At 41.8% G+C, this 23,678-nt stretch overlaps 1 protein-coding gene across 5 annotated transcripts in view; it reads right to left on the minus strand.

Annotated features, from left to right (window-relative positions):
- PKIB (cAMP-dependent protein kinase inhibitor beta) overlaps window positions 1–23,678 on the minus strand; it is a 114,034-nt gene that overhangs the window by 19,138 nt on the left and 71,218 nt on the right. Inside the window, exon 1 of one of the 5 annotated variants that reach the window (XM_043439608.1) lies at window positions 7,795–7,944. The exons of the other annotated variants lie outside the window; for them this stretch is intronic. The gene's annotated coding sequence lies outside the window, so the exon portion shown is untranslated. Of the gene's footprint in view, window positions 1–7,794; window positions 7,945–23,678 lie in introns of those variants that run through there. 5 annotated transcript variants of the gene reach the window in all.

Raw genomic sequence — 23,678 nt, forward strand, 5'->3', positions numbered from 1 at the left:
AAAAAATGATTATTAAAATAATATTATATACAAATACAGTACAATTTTAGGATTGATAAATAAATGGCTTCAAGTTATACTGTCTTCCTGTGAATCTTGTTGAAGGAACATGGTATAACCCCCACTTGATTTCAATAATTATTAACAGTTTGCTATATTTAATCTCTCTCTCTAAGCATATACACATACACACACAAAGAATTTTCGTTCAACCACCTGAAAGTAAGCTGCTAATAACCCAACACTTTTATACCTAAACATTTTAGCACATCTCTCTTAAGAATTACATTCCTCTATATTGGTGGCTCAGACTGTAAAGAATCTGCCTGCAATGCAGGAGACCCAGGTTCTGTCCCCAGGTTGAGAAGATCCCCTGAAGAAGAGTATGGCAACCCACTCCAGTATCCTTGCCTGGAGAATTCCATGGACAGAGGAGCCTGGTGGGCTACAGTCCATGGGGTCGCAACGAGTTACTAACACTTTCACTTCACTTCACTTCATATATCCATCAGTTCAGTTCAGTCGTTCTAGTCGTATCCGACTCTTTGCAACCTCATGGACTGCAGCACGCCAGGCCTCCCTGTCCATCACCAACTCCTGGAGCTTGCTCAAACTCATGTCCATTGAGTCAGTGATGCCATCCAACCATCTCATCCTCTGTTGTCCCCTTCTCCTCCTGCTTTCAACCTTTCCCAGCCTCAGGGTCTTTACCAATCAGTCAGTTCTTCGCATTAGGTGACCGAAGTATTGGAGCTTCAGCTTCAGCATCAGTCCTTCCAATGAATATTCAGGACTGATTTCCTTTAGGATTGGCCAGCTTGATCTCCTTGCAGTCCAAGGGACTCTCAAGAGTCTTCCCCAACATCAGTTCAAAAGCATCAATTAAAACTATTGTATTTCCACAATGTTCTTTTTTGCACACTGCAATTATGACATGCGTGTGTACTAAGTCACTTCAGTTGTGTCCAACTGAATTATGACGTAGTCTCCCCTTCTTCCTGGATATAATCCAGCCTTTAGGAATTTCTGCATGGGGATCGTTACTGGTCTTTGCATGTCTGAAAAAATCTATTTTATTTTCATTCTTGCAAGGTATGCCACTCTAGGTTGAAGCTGCCTTCTATAAGCACTTCACCATCCTAGCCTACTTTATTTCATTTTTGCTGTTAAGAACTTTTCTGATTGTAATGATTAACTATGGTCAACTTGAAATAGGCTACAGGGTACTGAGATATTTGCTTAATCATTATTCTGGGTGGGTGTGCCTATGAGGTATTTCTGGATGAGATTAACATTTGAATCAGCAGAGTGAGCAAAGCAGACTGCCTGCCTAATGTAATCGCATCCACTGAAGCCCTTACTGAAACAAAAGGCTGAGTGAGTAAGACAGAATATGCCCTTTGTGCCTGTATTCTGTTAAGGTGTCCATCCATGTCCTCCTACCTTCAGATTCAGACTTGACTGGAACTTACACTATCCGCTCTCCTGCTTCTCAGGCCTCGTACTCAGAGCAGAACAACACTATCACCTCCTCAACAACATTATGCAGCCTCCCGACTGCAGGGGTTGGGATTTCTCAGTCTCCATAATAACATGAGTCTATTATAATAAATAGTCACAAATAACTTAAAGGGCTTCCCTCATAGCTCAGTCAGTAAAGAATCTGCCTGCAATGCAGGAGACCCAGATTCAATTCCTGGATTGGGAAGATCCCCTGGAGAAGGAAATGGCAACCCACTCCAGTATTTTTGCCTGGAGAATCCCATGGACAGAGGAGCCTGGCAGGCTACAGTTCATAGGGTTGCAAGAGTCAGACACGACTTTAGCAACTAAACCACCATCATTATAATAAATAGATATATATTTACTTCTAATACATACATATATTAGGTCTTCATCCGTGCCTAATCTGTTGTATAAGCTATATATCAAGTTTTAATTTCTAATTATTATATTTTTCATTTTAGACCATGTGTTTTTCAAGTCTGCTTATTGTATTATAGTATCTTATTCCTTAGTCACAAATAAATATATTCACTTCTCTTCAAATATACTAAACATTTTTTTATGCTATAAAAATAATTCCAATATCTGAATTCTTTATAGTCTGATTGTTGTTTATTGTTTATGCAGACTCTTTCTCATGGTGAATTTCCTTTCCTTGCATGTTTTACGATTTGGGACTGTGGTCTCATGTCTTTTTTTTTTTTTTTTTTTTTTTTAAAGCGTTTTCCTTGAAATTACGTGAGACCTGAGTTAAAGTATTTTTTTCTACATAGGCTGTGAATTTGCCTGCACTGGGTATCTGGGGCACTACCAAATTGGTTTGCTTTAAATTCTCAGCATTGAATTTTTCACACTATACAGACTACAGAGCTGCAAACCTGAGTGAGGTTCCACTTTCGGTCGTAAATGATGCAGATATCCCTTTTTACCTTTGCCACCCGAGGCAAGGCCAAGACTGGCAGGTAATCTTCCTGCCTTCCTTTGAAGGTTAGGGATTGCGATATTATCCTTTGAGCAGACTAAACCTTTATCTAAATCTGATTTCTCAACTTGAGTGGGTCCAAAGTTTCTTTTCTTTTCTCCAGATTACAGCTCTTTAAAACAGAAACTGTGAATCACTAGGAAACCCAGGGAAGTCTCTGGGTACAGAACTAACCTGCCTCTAGACCTGTGATTTCTCATTGTTCTGGGTTCATGAAGTATTCTCTTATTTGCCAATACAAACATTCACTTAAAAAGACTTTCGAAAATATTTTATCCTACATTTTAGGGTGCTGCGTCCTAAGATTTTTTTTTAAAGGACATTAAGCCTTCGATAGTGTCAGTAAAGCGAGTTCTAAGTTTCAATAATTTTTGATCCCAGCAATAGCAAGATATTCATTTCACTCAGCCATTAAAAAAATGTACAATAATACAAAGGCATTCTTCTTTAACAGAACTTATTTTAACTTGCAGATCCCTATTCTTCCTTCATAGCAGAAAATAGTCTTGTGTTTCAAAGCAAAATCGTTACTTCCACATTAAAATTTCTTCTCTCTGGTGTACATTTCCAACCAATTCACGATCAACCACAAGATTCATTTTCCCAGGAGATGTAAGGCCTAAAATTAAGCCTCAATATTACAAGCTGACCTGGTATCTACAAAAACTAGAAGGGCTTCAAATGGCTGAATCCTAAGTTTCCCTCCACACTCTGCTCCTGTGGATAATGTGTGCTAGCTAAATAACCCTCTTTATCAGAGGCACCACCCACAGCTCCTGCTTATCCCTGAGTGGTGGTTTGTGGTTTCCTACCAGCCTACAGAATTATTCAGACAAGTCAATCACAGCCTCTTGTGAGAACCAGAAGGCACCACACCCTCTCGTTACTATCAAGTCCGCCTCCCACAGTCCTTGGATTTTTACTCTGCTACTTAGTACAGCACCCATAAGACTCTGCATAGCACACAGCGTCCTCCCTGGGCTGTGAATATACGTGACTAATCGTGTGCTGTTACGTGTTGTGTGTTTAGCCATCCCCATACCCTCAAGACACTAATCTTTCCCTAATCAGTGACGTGAATAAGAGGCAATAAAAACCCTGCTGTCGACACAGAGAACAGACCTATGGACACAGAGGGTGGAGGAAGGAGAGGGTGGGATGTTTGGAGGAAGTAACATGGGAACATATACATTACCATATGTAAAATAGACAGCCAATGGGAATTTGCCATGTGGCTCAGAGAACTCAAATCAAGGCTGTGTAACAACCTAGAGGGGTGCGAGGGGAGGGAGGTGGGAAGGAGGTTTAAGAGGGAGGGGACGTAGGTATCCCTATGGCTGATTCATCTTGACGTTTGGCAGAAAACAACACTATTGTAAGGCAATTATCCTTCCATTAAAAAGAAATAAATTTAATTAAAAAAAAAAAAAAAAACCCTCTGCTGTCAGGAACCACACAACATACCCAATTGAGGACAGCTAGTCAGTTTTAATTAACCATTCTCGGTCAACTTATCTGCTTCCATGATACGATGCAGGTTGCCTGAGATGGAACCAGCGATTTCTGGCAGGTTTGAACTGCTCTCTCTTGGCCCCTATATGCGCCATCTCCTAGATGAGAACTCTGAATTGACTATACCCAGCACGGACAGTACTGAGCAACTGAACTGAACTGAACTGAGCACAATGGTCCTGGCAGGTTTAGTCCGTATCCGGCAGGTGGTCTCTGAGGCTCCCACCTGGAAAGGCGTGAAAACACAGCACCATAACCAGTTGGTACTTCAGGCTTGTCTACCAAGGTCAGGCTAGGTCACTGAGTCTAGCCTGGTGACTGTCCCTGGCTGCCTGGAGAACTAGACGGACACTGTAACTGTACACTTGGGGGACAGGCCCAGAGACCACCCTTTGTGAGGTTTGTGAGAAGGAAGGAGCCCGCCACCCCCCACAGAACGAAGCACGGTATCCCAGTGATGCCGTTCACCAAAGGGCAGTGGCCTTGCTGGCTTCCTGCGCTGTCACGTGCCTTGCTGGAGTTGCCTGTGCTCTCCTGACCCCCAGGGTTATCGAGGAGCACATGGTGGCCTGTGGCCCAGGGGCTGGTGAAATAAAAAAGGGTGGGAGAGGGAGGAAGGAGCCCTTGGTACTCAACGGCTGTACTGTGCTTCGTCGCCCAGTGGTGTCTGACTCTTTGCAACTCCACAGGCTGCAACCCGCCAGGCTCCTCTCTCCATGGGGATTCTCCAGGCAAGAACACTGGAGTGGGTTGCCATGCCCTCCTCCAGGGGGTCTTCCCAACCCAGAGATCAAACCCAAGTGTCCCACACTGCAGCTGGATTCTTTACAGTCTGAGCCACCAGGGAAGTCCAAGAATACTGGAGTGGGTAGCCTATCCCTTCTCCAAGGGACCTTCCCGACCCAGGATTCAAACTTGGGATTCGAGTTGCAGGCAGATTCTTTACCAGCTGAGCTACCAGGGAAGCCCCATCCACTGCTCTTCTGAAGCAAAACCCATCACCATTGCACCTAGGCTTTGCTCAGCACTGCTGCTTTCCAGAACACCAGGGGGCTGAGCTTGCAGTCGGGGGGGCCTTATGGCCTCCATGCGAGTCATGGATAAAATGACTCTACTTGATGTGGACCCTTACCCAAGGGATACGGACATTCCCTGGGGGAAGCGGTGCCCACTGATGAGGAAGGCCATTCGGCTCCTGAGCCTTTCCCCAGAACCACCCAGGTCTGCACCACCAGTGATTGTGCAGACACAAACTGAAAACTGCAACTTTACATGGCTAGAAAATCAAAATATTCCCAGGAAATTGGCACAGAGGAAAAGAGAAAAGAAGAACAAGACAGGAAGCTCATGAGCTAGGAAAGGGACCATAGCAGAGGATGGTTTTGATCCATCATGCTTGGGTTGTAGGCCCAGCACTCTTCCCCTGGACCACTCTGCTGCCTATGTCTATGGCAACAAAACTCCTGACTCTTGGGATTATAGGGGAACCCTTGTGGTATCAGGAAGAGGTTAATTCAAACCCAGTCTAAGCCCAGGGTCTTAAAACCATATAAATCAACCATTTCAACTCTGGTATTACTAATTTGAGGGTCTCTGGAGGATGTAACTTACAAATATAATCAAGGTAGAGAGGATCATCCCTCACCCCCAAGTATATCTAGTGACCAAAAACAATACAAGCAAAATAAGGAAAGAAAGAAACCTTGATACAAAAACAACCTAAAACAAAGGTCCACAATTTGACCCAACTGAAAGTTCAAAATTTACTTACTGAATTTGTGTAGCAAATGATGAGAGTTCACTCATCATTCAAAGGCTCCTGTGCCTTTCCAAATGGGCTTAAATTAACTATAATATCTGCTGAAATTTACCAAGTGACAAACCTTTATGTCTTTAACCAATATAAGGGCTAAAATTACAATTATACCTGAGAATCCCATTAATCTAAACATCATATCTCCCATAATGGGGTCTTTACTTAGGAGAGTCACTGAACATAAAAGAGAGGACAAATAGGTATGCCTCACCTTAAACTTCAGAACTTTTTGTCTTGCTTAAATTCCCCATGGTTATAGCACTCATTGCTCTAAAATATCTCATAGGCATGGACATGGACACTCTGACCCAATGAAAAATAAATGAAAATCAAATTAAGGCTTTGACACTTATAAATTGGCTTGACAAAATAAGAACCCATGACTTCCCCCACCCCTTCCCCCAGTTAAAATAGTTAACATGACTCAAGGTAATTTAAAACAAGGTCTACAGGGATTAAAATTTGCTATATAAAAGGAACTGAGTGAAGGGTTGTTATCCCCACTGCTTCTCCATTTAACAGTCCTTTTTGGCCTGTTCTTAAATGTGGAACAGAAGAATGGTACCCCAAAGTGGAGTGCTGCAGCAGTAAAACCATGGTCCCATCCCAATAAGGCATCTATACCTAACAACTTGATTATTTAAATTGCTGACTTCATCCAATCAGCAACTGGTAAACATTTTGCTCCTATATTGGCTAAGAGAATATATTCTGTACAATGCCTAGTTCAATAGCCTCTCAGCCATGGTTTGCCTTTACCACTGAAGGAACACAATCCACCATATATACCCATGCAATACTTCAGCATCCTTGCATTGCACCCAGTCTCTACAGGCAAGATCTTAGCTATTCACCTTTCTCCAGGTATGACATAGTATCAGTGACATCCTCCAAGAAGATTTGTTTGAGATACTCACTAAGGACATAGAAATGCTCACAAAAAGGGGATGAACCATTGTCCCATACACAGTGTAAGGCTCTGCCACTGCCATTAAACTCCTGAAAGTTATTAGGTACATGGAAGGTTCCCAGCCATAACCTCAAGTAGAGCCGCCTTCTCGTGGTTCCAACCTCAGGATATTTAGGGTCCGTGCCTATTTAAACCACACTGTGTCCTTCTTGAGGTTATTTCAGTCACTCCTACACCTCTCTGGGGGCCTAGGAACTCCATGAAGCAGCCCTCAGCCCCATCTGCTGAAGCTCACCATTGCTTCTCTGTCTCTCTAAGGTTATAGAAGCTAAGAAACTTCTTTAAGATGCTCAGTTTCCCTGGGAATCAAGACCTAGTTCTTTCTACACTTTGATTTCCTAACCCCATTCAAATTTCTACTGCTTAATCCTCCTCTGGCTCAACTCAGGGCGTCCTGGGCACCACCCCGAAGAATCAGACAATGCCAAGAGCCTCCTCACATCTTGAACTCTTCTCCTACCCTACAGTCAATGATTCAATTTCCTCCCAGAAACAGGAACTCTTATGTCATCAAATACCCTCTCCCATTCTAAGGTCTGTTCTCAGTTCTCTGGTCTCACACAACTCAAAAAAGATTTTTCTCCCCAAAAAGTCAAATTATTTGCAAATAACAATTTGTTTTCATTTTTAAAAGTTAATCAAAAAGTTAGTGAACTTTTAATCTAGATGATACCACTCCTCAGGGAACAGAATCTATAGAAGGCATTAAAAGAAGTATAAAGAAGTAAAAAAAATCCTAGTTGATAATTAACATAATTATCATCTATATGCATTTAAAAGAGCTACTCTTAATAGAGCCTTTACTTAGCAAGGTAGAAAACTGCCTCATATACATTATTTTATTTAATCCTTATAACAAATGTCAGAGATATAGAAGGGTGGGGATTATCTCAATGAAGTAACTGAAATTCTGTCTTCCAAATATTAGGAACATTCTTTAAATTAGGATTTAAAGCCCCGTTATGTGTGATTCCAAAACATGGGCTTTTAATTATTTCATTATATTACCTCCTTTTTAGAATCCTAGATCCTTATAAAGTGAGAAGAGATCACAACAGAACAGCAGGGCTTCCCAGGTGGTGCGAGTGGTCAAGAATTCGCCCGCCAATGCAGGAGATGCAGGAGACGTGGGTTCAATCCCTGGGTTGGCAAGATTCCCTGGAGAAGGAAATGGCAACCCACTCTAGTATTCGTGCCTGGGAAATCCCATGGACATTGACAATGACAATAGAATAAAAGTAATTAGAGTAGTGAAGCTAGGAATCTAGAAGTCACATAAAACTCACCTACCATGCCACTTACCATACACGTATTTTCTCTCCCAGAACAACATATTTTCCATGTTAAACCAAACTCAAAATACTATTCAAGCAATTCATCTGATATAAAAACTTTAATTCAATTTTGAATCTTAAAAATGAAGATCATATGATTGAAATAATATGGATAAGTGTGAATAAATATTGTTCTTCATACTTCTTTTTAACTATTATATAATATACCTATTCAGTATAATTATATAATTTGTGAACACACACATTCAGATGCCTTTAAATCTTTTTACAGATTAAAATGGAAGCAAATTCCTATGGCATGTGGTATGATTTTATCTTATTTAATTACTGTTATTTTTAGTTGTGTCGCAACAATTAGCAGAATTCACTGAAAATAGAGGTCAGTATAAATCTTTCTTTACATATTCCAAGATTTTTTGGTTTGATTTTAGACTTTATTAATTTTTTGCTGTACTTTTTCTTTGTCATTGTTTAGGTTAAAATACGAAAATAAGTTTGTACTACGCAAAGACATTTTCTGATTACTAAGTAGAGAAGATCCCAAAGGATGCAGCAAAGGAAACCCACTATTAGATTCCCTAGGAGCAACTGACAGTTGACTGCACTGTATTCACCAGATCTTTTAATCATTTTTATACAACAAGACAGATAAAAACTCATTTTACTATAGAATTCTGAACTCTCCCTTTGAAAGCTATAATTATGATTTGGTGACCTTCTCTAAGCTGTCCTAGCTATACACACGTTGGCCCAAATATCCTTTTATTCAGTAACTACTAAATGATCGAGCACTTGCCTTACCCCTCTGCTCTAACAGTGACCTCTTTTGAATTTTTTTTTTAATGAACTTTAGCTACTGCTTTTTATAGCTTTGCCAACATAATCATATTACATCCTGACACCAGGCAGTGTAAATTAATTCCTCTTCTTTGTTATAAGCCACTCCATAGAGAAAAACTAGATTTTTCACCTTAACACCTGATTAGATTGTGGGAAAAGAAGACCAAAAAAAAAAAAAAAAGAACCGAGGTCTCTGGGAAAACTGTATCTCACCTACACCAGCCTAGAGACTAACACAGTGAACTTAAAACAAATTAACTCTTAAGATTTTTTTTAAAAATCCTAATGAGGGAAAAGCAGGAGAAATATAGAGGAAAGATGGTGGGTAAAAAGTCTATTTACCTAGAATTAATCTTATGCCAGATGAACTAGAGCAGTGTTTCCCAAGTGCTCAGAAGGCTCACATGGGAAGTTTGTTAACAATACAGATCCCCCAGTGCCCTCCCTAGAGCCTCAGATCCTGGGTGTTTGACACCATATGTGTTGCAAATACCCTAGGAGATTCTTACTATTATACAAGCCTGAGAACAAACGAACTGGAGTAAAAGTTAGGTCAGAGTCTCCTCCATCTTTCTTTAATAATACACAGAAAAAAAAATCCATAAATGATGTTGCTTCAAGGTCTAACAGTATGTTTCACCCAAAAGAACAGACTGTTTACTGCTGGTTTTAGCAAAGTATACCAACACATACATACAGCCTTGGAGATCTACTTATCCAATTGCAGACCCTGTTAAAATTACCTTGTAGTAAATTAAAAATTAAATTAAAAAACTAACTTCATCCAGACCTGCTCTATCAGGTGATGGCCCTGGCTATACAGGTCATCCTCTGGACTGGTTCTTTTACCTTTTACTCTGATAACCAACCCTAAAGTTAACCACTAAATCAGTTTAATATGGTTTTCAGTAAATGTTCTATGTTGGTGAACTGTTTAACCTCCGGAAGATCATACCTCCTGGTAGGCAGGAACAATAGGGTCTAAGTATGGACAGTGGATAGTAAGTCTTCAATGAGTGCTTTTTGGGTGAACTTCTCATGGATCTGACCATGCAGTCCCCATCATATGCAGATCCTATCTGTGCAGATAGGAAGCTCATGTTATAGAATTTGGTTAATAAAAAAAACAACAACTCTGTATCGGCATTTTAAGCATTGCTGCTTTAAACCCTATGCTGGCAGTGTTCCTGAGCCAAGCAAGACCTTTCAAGTCATCCTATCACTCTGACCCATTTCACATCAGACTTTTACTGTTATCCTTTGAGATTTGATTAAAGATAATGATTAATTTTAGTATGGAAAACATTCCCCCAATTCCATTGTAATTAAAATAACTGAAGAAAGTACTAAAGAGCTGACTTTTTCATATATCTCAGTTTGCAATAAACTCAAGAGAACTGTCATTAGAGAAAATTCTCAAAGAGCCACATTAGCAGGGAAAGGAAGCATGGATAGATATACAGATACAATAAAAATAGCAGAAACAATTATTCATTAAAGCTTGTTGACCCTGGAGAGTCATTTTGAGAGGCCAGAAGATCCTAGATGTTATTGACTAAGATACCTCTAAGTCACTCAAAGAGATTGTAAAAAAAAAAAAAAAAACGGACTAAGAGAAAGGCAAGATTGAAGATCTCATTTGATTCAACTCTGTATTTGGGGAAGCATCACTTACAGACATGCATCTCTTGAATAAAAAAAATCAGAAGTAATCTTTTGAAATGTGGTCAATATAAAACAGCTGTTTATAACAAGACAAACACTGAGAAAGAACGTGTGTGCGCTCAGTGGCTCAGTCATGTCCGACTCTCTGTGACCCCATGAATTGTAGCCCACCAGGTTCCTCTGATCATGAGATTTTCCAGGCAAAATTACTGGAGTGGGTTGTCATTTCCTTCTCCAGGGGACCTTCCTGACCCAGCAACAGAACCTGGGTCTATCTCCTGGGTCTCCTGCATTGGCAGGCAGCTTCTTTACCACTGAGCCACCTGGGAAGCCCCAAGAAAGAAACTAAAAGTGAAAGTCACTCAGTCGGGTCCAACTCTTTGCGAACCCATGGACTATGTAGTCCATGGAATGCTCCAGGCCAGAATACTGGAGTGGGTAGCCTTTCCCTTCTCCAGGACATCTTCCCAACCCAGGGATGGAACCCAGGTCTCCTGCCCTGCAGGCAGATTCTTTACCAGCTGAGCCACAAGGGAAGCCCAGGAATGCTGGAGTGGGTAGCCTATCCCTTCTCCATTGGATCTTCCCGACCCAGGAATCAAACTGGGGTCTCCTGCATTGCAGACGGATTCTTTACCAACTGAGCCATCAGGGAAGCCCGAAGCCCCAAGAATGAATACTTAAAGGCAGAGAGTAAGGGAGACACGGAATGAACATATTCTGGAGAACAATTTCATTATAACAGTAAGTTCAGCCTCTGGCCAACTGCAGACTCTCCCAGACCAAATGCTTTGCATCCTTTACCATCTTCCCTCATCAATTTCCTCTTGTTCTCCTCCCCAGGCCCTGCTTCTGCCATAGACCTTCCCACGCCCTCTTCACTTTCATCCTACTCAAACTAGCTTCTGGAAAATAATTACTTAATTCATTCACAGGAATATGATCTGTGTGTGGTTCCCTACAAGGACAATACCAGACAAAGTCTCAGACCAAAGAAGCAAATTGTTAATGGTGGCACTTCCACAAATTAGCTAATGGATAAGGAGTGGCATTTGAGAATGATGCGGAAAGATTTTCCTGAGTTATCAGCATTTTATCTTCTGCTTATTTGTGAGGTTGGTGGGGGTAATGGAGTCAAACCTACGTTCTTTTTTTTTTTTTTTCTTTTTTTTTTTTTATTAGTTGGAGGCTAATTACTTCACAACATTTCACTGGGTTTTGTCATACATTGATATGAATCAGCCATAGAGTTACACGTATTCCCCATCCCGATCCCCCCTCCCACCTCCCTCTCCACCTGATTCCTCTGGGTCTTCCCAGTGCACCAGGCAGGAGCACTTGTCTCATGCATCCCACCTGGGCTGGTGATCTGTTTCACCCTAGATAATATACATGCTGCTCTTTCCAAACATCCCACCCTCACCTTCTCCCACAGAGTCCAAAAGTCTGTTCTGTACTTCTGTGTCTCTTTTTCTGTTTTGCATATAGAGTTATCGTTACCATCTTTCTAAATTCCATATATATGTGTTAGTATGCTGTAATGGTCTTTATCTTTCTGGCTTACTTCACTCTGTATAATGGGCTCCAGTTTCATCCATCTCATTAGAACTGATTCAAATGAATTCTTTTTAATGGCTGAGTAATATTCCATGGTGTATATGTACCACAGCTTCCTTATCCATTCGTCTGCTGATGGGCATCTAGGTTGCTTCCATGTCCTGGCTATTATAAACAGATCTGGGGGAGGAGCCAAGATGGCAGAGGAGTAGGACGGGGAGACCACTTTCTCTCCTACAAATTCATCAAAAGAATAACTGAACGCAGAGCAAACTTCGCAAAACAACTTCGGATCGCTAGCTGAGGTCATCAGGCGCCCAGAAAAGCAGCCCATTGTCTTCGAAAGGAGGTAGGACAAAATATAAAAGATAAAAAGTGAGACAAAAGAGCTAAGGACGGAGATCCGTCCCGGGAGCTCTTAGGCGGCATTGCTTGGGGTAGGGTCCGGGCCCGAGTGCCCTGAGGACAATCGGAGGGAACTTCTGTGAGTTGCCAACTTGAACTGTGGGAGACCAAAAGAGAGAGAGTAAATTAACCGGCCCGAACACACTGCCGGCCGTTCGCAGAACAAAGAGACCGAGAGGGTCCAGAGAGGAGCTCGCAGGCTGCGGACCGGCCCAGCCCCGCCGGAGGCAGGAGGCAGGGGGGAGGGGAAGGTCGCGGCGAGACACAGGGCGCAGGCACCCGACCAGCGCGGGCGGGGACTGGGGCTGGGGACGCGGAGGGCGGAAGGGGCGGAAGGCGCGCGTGGAAGGGAGGGGGCGCGCCACACCTGGGGAGAGTGCGCCCACCAAGCCCCTGGCTGCCTGGACCGCTCTGACGGGGAAGGCACAGAGAGCAGGCGCAGCTTTTCGCTCCGCGCTTTTGTGTAACACCCGAGGGCTGGAACCTCGCGCAGCGCGGGGCGCGCTCCATATAGAGCAGCCGGGAGCCTGAGCAGCGCAGACGGAGAAAGCGGCGTCGGCCCCTCCCGGCAGCCCCAGCCCATCCCCGCGGCGCAAGCCCGCCCTCACAGCGCCAGCCCCTCCCTGCAGCGCCAGCCCATCCCCGCAGCGCCAGCCCCTCCCCGCAGAGCGACGGAACTAGCTACCTGAATAAGAGTCCACCTCCGCCCGCCTGTGTCAGGGCGGAAATGAGGCTCTGAAGAGACCGGCAAACAGAAGCCAAATAAACAAAGGGAACCGCTTCAGAAGGGACTGGTGCAACAGATTAAAATCCCTCTAGGAAACGCTGACTACACCGGAGGGGCCTGTAGATATCGAGAAGCGTAAGCTGGAACGAGGAGCTATCTGAAACTGAGCCGAACCCACACTGACCGCAACAGCTCCAGAGAAACTCCTAGATATAATTTTACTTTTTTCTCTTTTTTTTTTTTAATTTTTTAAATTTTTTTTCTTTTTTCTTTCTTCTCTTTTATTTAACTTTAAAATCCCCTATTACTCCCCCATTACTCCTTAACTTTCATTTCCACAGACTTTTACGATTTTTTAATTAGGGGGAAAAAAAAATTTTTTTTTTTTCTTTTTCTTTCTTTTTTTTCTTTCCTTTTTCTCTTCTATTTTCTATTTTTCTTTTTCTCTTATTTCTTTTAAAGTCCTCTAGTACTCCTCTACTACTCCTTAATTTTCATTTTCATTACACTATAACCTTACAAAAAAAAAAAAAAGAAGAGAAGCCCTATTTTTAAACCGAAGATTATTCTCTCCCAATCTTGACTCTCTGTTTTCTACCTCAGAACACCTCTATTTCCTCCTTTCCCCTTCTCTTCCCAATCCAATTCTGTGAATCCTTGTAGGTGACTGGGCTACGGAGAACACTCTGGGAACAGACAGCTGCGTAGATCTGTCTCTCTCCTCTTGAGTCCCCCTTTTTCTCCTCCTGTTCATCTCTATCTCCCTCCTCCCTCTCCTCTTCTTCACATAACTCTGTGAATCTCTCTGGGTGTCCCTAACGGGGGAGAATCTTTTAGCCATTAACCTAGAAGTTTTCTTATCAGGGCTGTATAGTTGGAGAAGTCCTGAGACTACAGGAAGAATAAAACTGAAATCCAGAGGCAGGAGACTTAAGCCCAAAACCTGAGAACACCAGAAAACTCCTGACTACATGGAACTTTAAGTAATAAGTGACCGTCCAAAAGCCTCCATACCTACACTGAAACCAACCACCACCCAAGAGCCAATAAGTTTTAGAGCAAGACATACCACGCAAATTCTCCAGCAATGCAGGAACATAGCCCTGAACGTCAACATACAGGCTGCCCAAGGACACACCTAACACATAGACCCATCTCAAAACTCATTACTGGGCACTCCATTGCTCTCCAAAGAGAAGAAATCAAGTTCCACGCACCAGAACACTGACGCAAGCTCCCCTAACCAGGAACTCTTGACAAGCCAATTGTCTAACCCCACCCACTGGGTTAATCCTCCACAATAAAAAGGAACCACAGACCTCCAGAATACAGAAAGCCCACTCCAGATACAGCAATCTAAACAAGATGAAAAGGCAAAGAAATACCCAACAGGTAAAGGAACATGAAAAATGCCCACCAAGTCAAACAAAAGAGGAGGAGATAGGGAATCTACCTGAAAAAGACTTTAGAATAATGATAATAAAAATGATCCAAAATCTTGAAAACAAAATGGAGTTACAGATAAATAGCCTGGAAACAAAGATTGAAAAGATTCAAGAACTGTTTAATAAAGACCTAGAAGAAATAAAAAAGAGTCAATTAAAAATGAATAATGCAATGAATGAGATCAAAAACACTTTGGAGGGAACCAAGAGTAGAATAACGGAGGTAGAAGATAAAATGGTGGAAATAAATGAAGCAGAGAGGAAAAAAGAAAAAAGGATCAAAAGAAATGAGGACAACCTCAGGGACCTCTGGGACACTGTGAAATGCCCCAACATTCGAATCATAGGAGTTCCAGAAGAAGAAGACAAAAAGAAAGGCCATGAGAAAATACTCGAGGAGATAATAGCTGAAAACTTCCCTAAAATGGGGAAGGAAATATAAACAGATCTGAAAGAGACACGTGCACCCCCATGTTCATCGCAGCACTGTTTATAACAAACCTACATTCTTAATACCACAATTTGCATGATATTGGCCAGATTCTTTGGCCTCTTTGAAGCCTAGTTTCTCTAATGGATGCCATAAAATGTTTATTCAATGACTAAAGTATCCCCTTATTTTTTATTTGCAGTGTAAGCAGGAGAAACTAGATTCCTACAGTTTTATTTCTAGTAATTAAGTAGCTTTCAGTTGTTACCTATTTCACTCCTCTTACCTTACATGCTTAAGGCTATCTAAATGTCCCAATCATTTATTAAAAATAGCCAGGAACAAAAGGGGAAAGCAGTGATTAAAGCATATTCTAGTTCATTCATAAGCCAATTTATTTCAACTTTTAAGAACCTAGAACCTCTTATACAGAGTGCAGTAAGTCAGAAAGAGAAAAACAAATTATTGTGTATTACCGTGTGTATATGGAAACTAGAGAAATGGTACTGATGAACCTAGACCCAGGGAAGGAATGGAGACTGAGATATAGAGAATGGACTTGTGGACACGGTGGGGGAAGGAGAGCGTGGAATGAATGGATACAGTAGCATTGACATATATACACTGCTGCTGCTGCTGCTAAGTCGCTTCAGTCGTGTCCGACTCTGCGACCCCATAGATAGCAGCCCACCAGGCTCCTCTGTCCACAGGACTCTCTAGGCAAGAATACTGGAGTGGGTTGCCATTTCCTTATCCAATATATATATACTATCATGTGTAAAATAGATAGTTGGTGAGAAGCTGCTGTTATAACTCAGGGAGTCCAGCCTGGCCTCTGTAATGACCTAGAGGGGTGGGATGGGGAGGTGGAGGGAGGCTCAAGAGGGAACTGATAATATGTCTAATTATGGCTGATCTGCGTTGCTGAGAAGCAGAAACCAATACAACATTGTAGAGCAATTTTCCTCCAATTAAAAAAAAAATTAAACACCTGTGGACAAGGCATATTTGTTGCAACAACCTCAAAACTTGGAATCTTCTGAGCTAGATGGACAAATTTTACTAAAAACATTTCACTTGTACTGAAAAGTGTGAGCTTAAAGAAAAACCAAATCAGTATGTGTATGACAGCTCATTTCATTTGAATGATGAGGACTCTGGTTCACGTTACTCTTGTGTCACCAGGCAACTGTCCCCAAGTCTTGGAGATGTTGACTCAAATTCCAAGCTACCTACTCCACGTTAGAGTACTGAGGTTTCTGAAAACCTCAAAACCCTGCATGTTGGGCTCTGCAGGACAGTGACGATACATAATCACACATCGGAGGGTACAGAGAAATGTTCTGGCATTTTCAGAAGCCTCTATTGCAAGTGTGGAAACGATGAAAACAATACATGTGTTCACAGGTTTGGGGATTTTTTTTTTTGTTTGTTTGCTTGTTTGTTCTTTACCTATGTGTGTATGTCACTTTCTCCAGCAAAACTTCTCTGAAGCCTGCATAGAAAGCAGAAATACCTGTCTTCTATTAAGTTGAATAGTCTCCATATTTTAAAGCATTTTAACTGCATAGATTAAAATTCAAAACCAGTAAATTCTAAATCAGAAGGCTTTCTGTAGTATGAAAAACCATGTTTCCTTGATGTATTTTTCATTTAAGATATGCTAACCCAATCGAAGCAGAATGTTTTTGCTATTTCTTTCCCCACAGGCATTTGTTCAACTGAGGCCAAGCAGAATGGCCATTTTGGTGCTGTGTTCTATACACGAAGTAAACTGTTTTGAGCTTAAGAATGTTCTCTTTCTTTTAATCCTTTCAATAACCTGACTCCAAATTTATCTGAGAAACATATGTTGAGTCATTCTCATCTCTATTTTTCATATCCACTGTAGTAATTATAACTGTAAATAGAATTTTAAGTCTTCTCAAAACTGCATTTTTAAAATATTAGCTGCACTCTGGCAGTCTCTCCCTTTAGTTTATTCCAGTGGTAACTTCCATTTTTTAAAATTAAGGGTGGTATGGAAACATATGATTCATTTCCTAATTTTATCACCATCTATAACGGGCAAGCGACTAACTTCTCATAACACATTTTTAATGACCTGTGAAGTTCAATAGCTGGGTGAAGATTAATAAGTGTGTTTTCTGCACTTAAAAATATATAGAAATATTTCAATAGGCTAATTTTAAAAACTGAAATGTAACATTCTGCACAAGAAACTCAAATGTCTATCTGCCCTTCACCTAATCATTTCTTATTCCTATTTTACAATTTAATGGAACTGATAGAAAGTCAAATTAATCAATGCTATTAAAAACTGTCAAAAGAAACAACAAACAATGACAATCTACAAGTAACTTTGAGATATCTGAGAATTTGGGGGCTAGAACTCTGGTCATTGGCAAATTAATAAATGAAAATTAAACAAACAAACAAAAAGCAACCTTGAATTCAAAGAGAGGAAGAAACCAGATTATTGGTATGCTAGAGATCTGGTTAATTTCAGAATCAAGTCTAGATATCACATCATTGGACATCTGGGCCAGTACTTATCCCACAGTAATCATGGTTTCTAACTTTTTTCCAACAATAAAAATTACTTTTTAATATCAGACCACTAGTGGATGTGGTGGTTGTAATTTGTAAGCAGAAAAGACCCAGCTTCTGAGGTATATGAGAGAGAAAGGCACCCCTTCTGTTACCCTAGTCTATGGGGGTCAGGGCTTCATATGCTTAGAGGAAAGTTTCTGATAATAAAGGCTACTAGGGAAACACATGTCCATATCTTGACCTTCAATCTTGCTTAGAAGTGACTCCTCTTCTTCTTCAATGTTTAATGGAGTGATTCCACATCTTCTTCTTCTTAGAAGTATGTTTTTCTAAGGCTTCATGAAAAGAAAAGCATTCACTCCTTCGGGTGGAAAGTCCTCTTGCTTAGGAGTATATTGTTGGGGTGGAAGGAGGCTTATTTAAATGAGAATTCCACTTTGGAATGAAGAGATTCAGATCCTTCCAGTTACTTACTGTTGTAACTTAAAAGTTGTATTCATTGGGGTATAAATGACATATACATATAATATGACATATAACAATCATAACACACACTGATCTTTGCATGGAGAGATTCTAGCCTAGATTCCAGACAGGCAGAACAAGACAGAAGTAATCTTGCCTGCAGAATTTGGGCAGACACCTGAAACAAGGCAGTAGGCTGGACACTAAGGCAAGAGCCAACCAGTAGGGGACCCCTCTGAATGGGCACAGTTAATGGACTCGTGTAAGTAATGATGCTGAATATCTAGCTCCAGGTGTCCTTTTCTGCATGATGATTTTCTCCTCTTAACCTCAAGTCTTTGGTAAAGTTTACTTCCCAGCTGGTGAAGTTGGTAAAGATTCCACCTGCTGATGCAAGAGACACAGGTTCGATCCTTGGGTGGGGAAGATCCCCTGGAAAAGGAAATGGCAACCCACTTCAGTATTCTTGCCTGGAGACAACCATCTTAGTAATATCTCAGCATTTGGCAACAAAAGGAGTACCCTGAGAACAATCTAAGATGACACAGACTAGAAAGAGTTAAAGTAGCATCAAAAAGCTTCCAGAGACATCAGGAAACAGTGAAGAGGGAGACCAGAGCACCAGGCCAGAAAAAGTGACAACTAGCACCCAAAACAGACTCACAGAATCTAAGGATTCTCACAAAGGCTGGGTGTGGGGAAAACAAACAAAAAAGACTGTACATCCTGGAGTGTGGGAGCTACAAGAACGCTTAATGAGGCAAGATGGCTCCTCAAAGATGACTCCTCAAGAATCTATATTTTTTAGGTATCTGTGGATTGAGAAAATATTTAACAGTTGGAAAGGTACTATGAAATAAATATTTTAAGGAAATTAACTCATATTTGTAATAATAATCTATATACATTTGAAAATTGTAGTATATATGACTGGAGAAGGAAATGGCAACCCATTACAGTATTCTTGCCTGGGAAATCCCATGGACAGAGGAGCCTGAAGGACTTCAGTCCATGGGGTCCCAAAGAGTCAGACACTACTTGGCAACTGAACAACAAATATATATGCTATGGGATGACAGTGTTTGTTTAGACACAGATGTCTGGCTTTGTAGACCTCTCTACTAATTCTATAGAATTCCAAAGGACCAGAATCCCCATTACTGGCAAATACTGCCCTGTATCATAAATCATGGCTCTACAGGCCAGCACCCCTGTCTCCCGTAACAACCATAACTTTAATCACTAACATGTCAGCTTTTCTCCACCTATTTTTAGGTGGAAAAATTCCCCCCTTCTTCCATTTGGAATAATAAGGCTATTCAAGTTAAAAAAAAATTATTTAACACTTGTATAACCTAAGCCCCTCAGATAGCTCTCGAGAGATGGAAAAGCTAGATAACCATGATTGCCAATGTTCAGTAGACCTTTCCAAGGGGTCTCAGAATATGAGCAGTATAAAATGCAAGAATCTCATGATAGATTCCTTGTCACAGTCCCATAATTTTTTCGGCCCAGACTCCTGGGAGCTTCTTTTGAGTATCTACAGCCCACCACCAGTTTCTGGCTGTGGGCTTTCACATTGATGACTTCCTTCCTAGGTCTTATCCAAGCCTCATTTGTTAGACTGTGATGGTCACATGCAGAGACTCAATCTTGAGGGGAAAAACATAAGCTATCACTCCTGAAAACTCTAAATTATTTTCAGCAAGGCCGAGATGGAAAGTCTCATTTAATTAGCAAGTGCAATAAAGATGTGACATTTAAAAACGAATTATAACACATTTACATCCTTCATTGGAACACTGAATGATGACATGTTGTTCTTTTATAGTTGCCATTTCCAAGTTTTAATTGCCTTGGTTTAATTGGTTTAATCCAAAAAAATGTCAATTCAGTAATTACCCCTATGCTGTTGGAATTAGCTTCATTTATCGAGCAAAGGAAAACTGACTTCAGATAGGGGAAAGCAAATAAAATATACTATCAGGGGAAATACTGCATCACTGAGGTATTAAAAAACAATATTGTATGTGACTGAAACTCAGTTTATTTTACAGGGATCAAAAATACGTTCTTTTTCAATTCTGAACAGTAATATACCAATACATAATCAAACATAAATTAACTAATCCAGAATCACATTCATTCATTTATAAATTTATTAATTCGCTTGGAAAATATCTACTGAGTGCCAATGATATGTGTGGCAGGAACTACATAACTACCTTCATGGACTCTAATGGGTGAGAAAAAAATAATCAACACAAATCTATGTATGAACACAAAGTGTGGTAAGTCTTAGACGAAAAATTATGAGGACCTGTGTGAGTGAATCAGGACCTGATGCACTAATAATATGAGCTGAGATACGGAGAAAAGAGCAGCTGGTATAGACGGAGAAAGAGAGTATTTCAAGCAGAAGGCAAGGGCACAGCACATTTCGGGAACTGAAGTAAGGCCCATGTGGCCCAAACGCAGAGAAGAAGGTAGGAAATATCATGAGACAGAGTAAATGACTTAACCGGGGCTTCATCATCAAGGCGTGTTAAGGATTCGGTCTACTCTTCCAGAAGCACTGGGCAGCCACTGAGGTCTTTTAAGCAACCATATGACAATCAAAATTGAACTTTAAAAAAGATCATTTTGGTTACAGCAAATGGAATAGATTGGAAAAGAAGAGTGGATTCCAGAGGTGAGTTTGGAGGCAGTTTGCAGGTTTCCAAGTGAGAAATAATAAATTAGAAAGTAAAGTTTATGCCTTCGATTTAACAACCCAGAAAGTCTGAAGTTATTTGGGTTTCACGAGTGACCTATTTTCACGGAATTAAATGTGTCAGAGCTAAAAGGAAAACAGAGTGATAGAAGAGAAGGTATGTGTGCTTTAGGATGAAATACACCCAGCTGAGCATCCTGGGCTGAACTTTTGCCTCCGTTCCTTTTTAACTGAGGGATATTATGTGAGGCATTAAGCTCGCTGAGCCTTGGCTCCCACATCTTTTGAGTACACATAATAATACCTCCCACAGTTGAGAAGATTAAGTGGGACAACGTGTGTGATACTGTCAGCATGGAAGGCCAGTTAATGTTGAAGAGCCCAGGACACATTAGCGGGTCTCATCCCCTCCCGTTAGAGATATTCATCTTCCTTTTGAAGCTTGTTCCTCCTCCTGAGTTTTCTCTCTCAGTGAACAGCACCATAACCCACCCAGTTGCACAAGTCAGAAACCCAGCAGACACCCTTGTCCCTCACCTTCCATGATCATCAAGTCATGCAAAGTCATGCAGTAGCCAACAGCTCTGCTCTGCCTCGTTCACTACCCCAGTTAAGGGTGCCTGCCTCTCTAGATCAGATGGCCCTCTTCACTCATTATCCTGTCTCCATTTTGTTGCCCTCTAGTCCATTCTTTTCATACTGTTCATGGGGTTCTCAAGGCAGGAATACTGAAGTGGTTTGCCATTCCCTTCTCCAGTGACATAACTTTGCCAACAAAGGTCTGTCTAGTCAAGGCTATGGTTTTTCCAGTAGTCATGTATGGATGTGAGAGTCGGACTATAAAGAAAGCTGAGCGCCAAAGAATTGATGCTTTTGAACTGTGGTGTTGGAGAAGACTCTTGAGAGTCCCTCGGACTGCAAGGAGATCAAACCAGTCTATCCTAAAGGAAATTAGTCCTGAATCTTCACTGGAAGGACTGATGTTGAAGCTGAAACTCCAATACTTGGGCCACCTGATGCAAAGAGCTGACTCACTGGAAAAGACCCTGATGTTGGGAAAGATTGAAGGCAAGAGGAGAAGGGGATGACAGAGGATGAGATGGTTGGATGGCATCACCAACTCAATGGACATGAGTTTGAGTAAACTCCAGGAGTTGGCGATGGACAGGGAAGCCTGGCGTGCTGCAGTCCATCGGGTCACAAAGAGGCAGACACGACTGAGCGACTGAACTGAACTGAGTCCATTCTTTACCCTAGCCAAGCAAACATCACTATCTCAGTTCTCTGACTACTCCCCTTAAGCCAAGAAAATGTCGCCCAGTTCCTTAGCATGACTAGCCACACCCTCCCTGATCTACACTCTGCTTACTCCCCAGTCTTAGGTCTTGCCACTCCTCCGCTGACCTCAGGTAGTTACGTGAAAGGAACTGCTCCCCATCCAGGGCTTATAACTCCCGACACACTCCCTTCACCTTCACACTCAGGCCACCGGCTGAAGCATCTCCTTCCAAAGTTTCTCTTGACGAGGTCAACCTCTGCTCAACACTGACCTTCAGCTCAGGAAACACTTCAGGAGGCATTTTGGCTTCCCTTGACTGTACCCCAAGTACATGGTGGTGGTGGTTTAGTCGCTAAATTGTGTCCAACTCCTGCGACTCCATGGACTGTAGCCTGCCAGGCTCCTCTGTCCATGGGATTTTGCAGGCAAGAAAAACAGCCTATAACATGAATTTCATTACATGAATGAATTGAGCAAGCAGTCAAATGAAGTCTAAGGAGGCTGACTGGACTGGCCAAAGTTACATAGGTTAGGCGTGATACCATGAGGAGAAGACCCAGGTTTTTAGCTACATGTTGCAGTGTTCCCTTCTCTCCATCATACTGGCATTTGCCTTATTAATCTCATTGCATTTGCTCTCTTCATTAACCCTTCAAAACATTCTCTTCATGTGATTGCAAAATTTGTGCATTTAGACTGAGGGTTACAGTTTTTGCACTCAAAACTGACCAATGTCCCCTCTTCCCAAAAGGCCTTCCTGGGCTCCCCTAAAAAGTAGTAGCCACAGCTCCTGTGATGCTCTCAAGCACTCCGGTAGCATCTTTTATACTGTCCTCCCTCCTTGTGATCCTGTGAATTTTTCTGAAACTAGGACCATGCTGGATTCATTTGATATCTCTGATAGCCAAGACTGATCTTGGGACACAGTACTTAGTATTTGTTGAATGTAATGGCTTCCCTGGTGGCTCAGATGGTAAAGAATCTGCCTGCAATGTGGGAGACCCGGGTTCGATCCCTGGGTTGGGAAGGTCCCCTGGGGAAGGGAATGGCAACCTACACCAGTATTCTTGCCTGGAGAATCCCATGGACCCAGGAGCCTGGAGGGCTACAGTCCGTGGGGTCGCAAAGAGTGGGGCACGACTGAGCAACTAACACACACACACGCACACACACACACACACACACACAGAAAATGGCTCTTCAGAGCTGAACAGTGTCCAAATAAGAGCAACTAAAGTGATGCCAAGGAAAAAAATGATGCAAGAAGATGGACTAAAATGATGATTGCTCTGCCATCTAGAGATCTGGAGTTTGAAAAAAGGCACAGTTGGCTCTGCTAAGATGAAGAATCAAGAAGGCAATTGAGATGATGGTGTCACTGCTGGAACAGGCTGCCTCTCCTGGCGAGAACCTCAGTCCCTCCGTGACCTTCCTGCCACTTTTTATTGATGGAGAACTGGAGTCAGAAAAGAAGAAGCTCACTTTCAGACAGCTGGACAGGTAAGTAGGAAAGCTGAG

This window comes from Cervus canadensis, chromosome 20 (assembly GCF_019320065.1).
Source record: "Cervus canadensis isolate Bull #8, Minnesota chromosome 20, ASM1932006v1, whole genome shotgun sequence".
Taxonomy (NCBI): domain Eukaryota; kingdom Metazoa; phylum Chordata; class Mammalia; order Artiodactyla; family Cervidae; genus Cervus; species Cervus canadensis.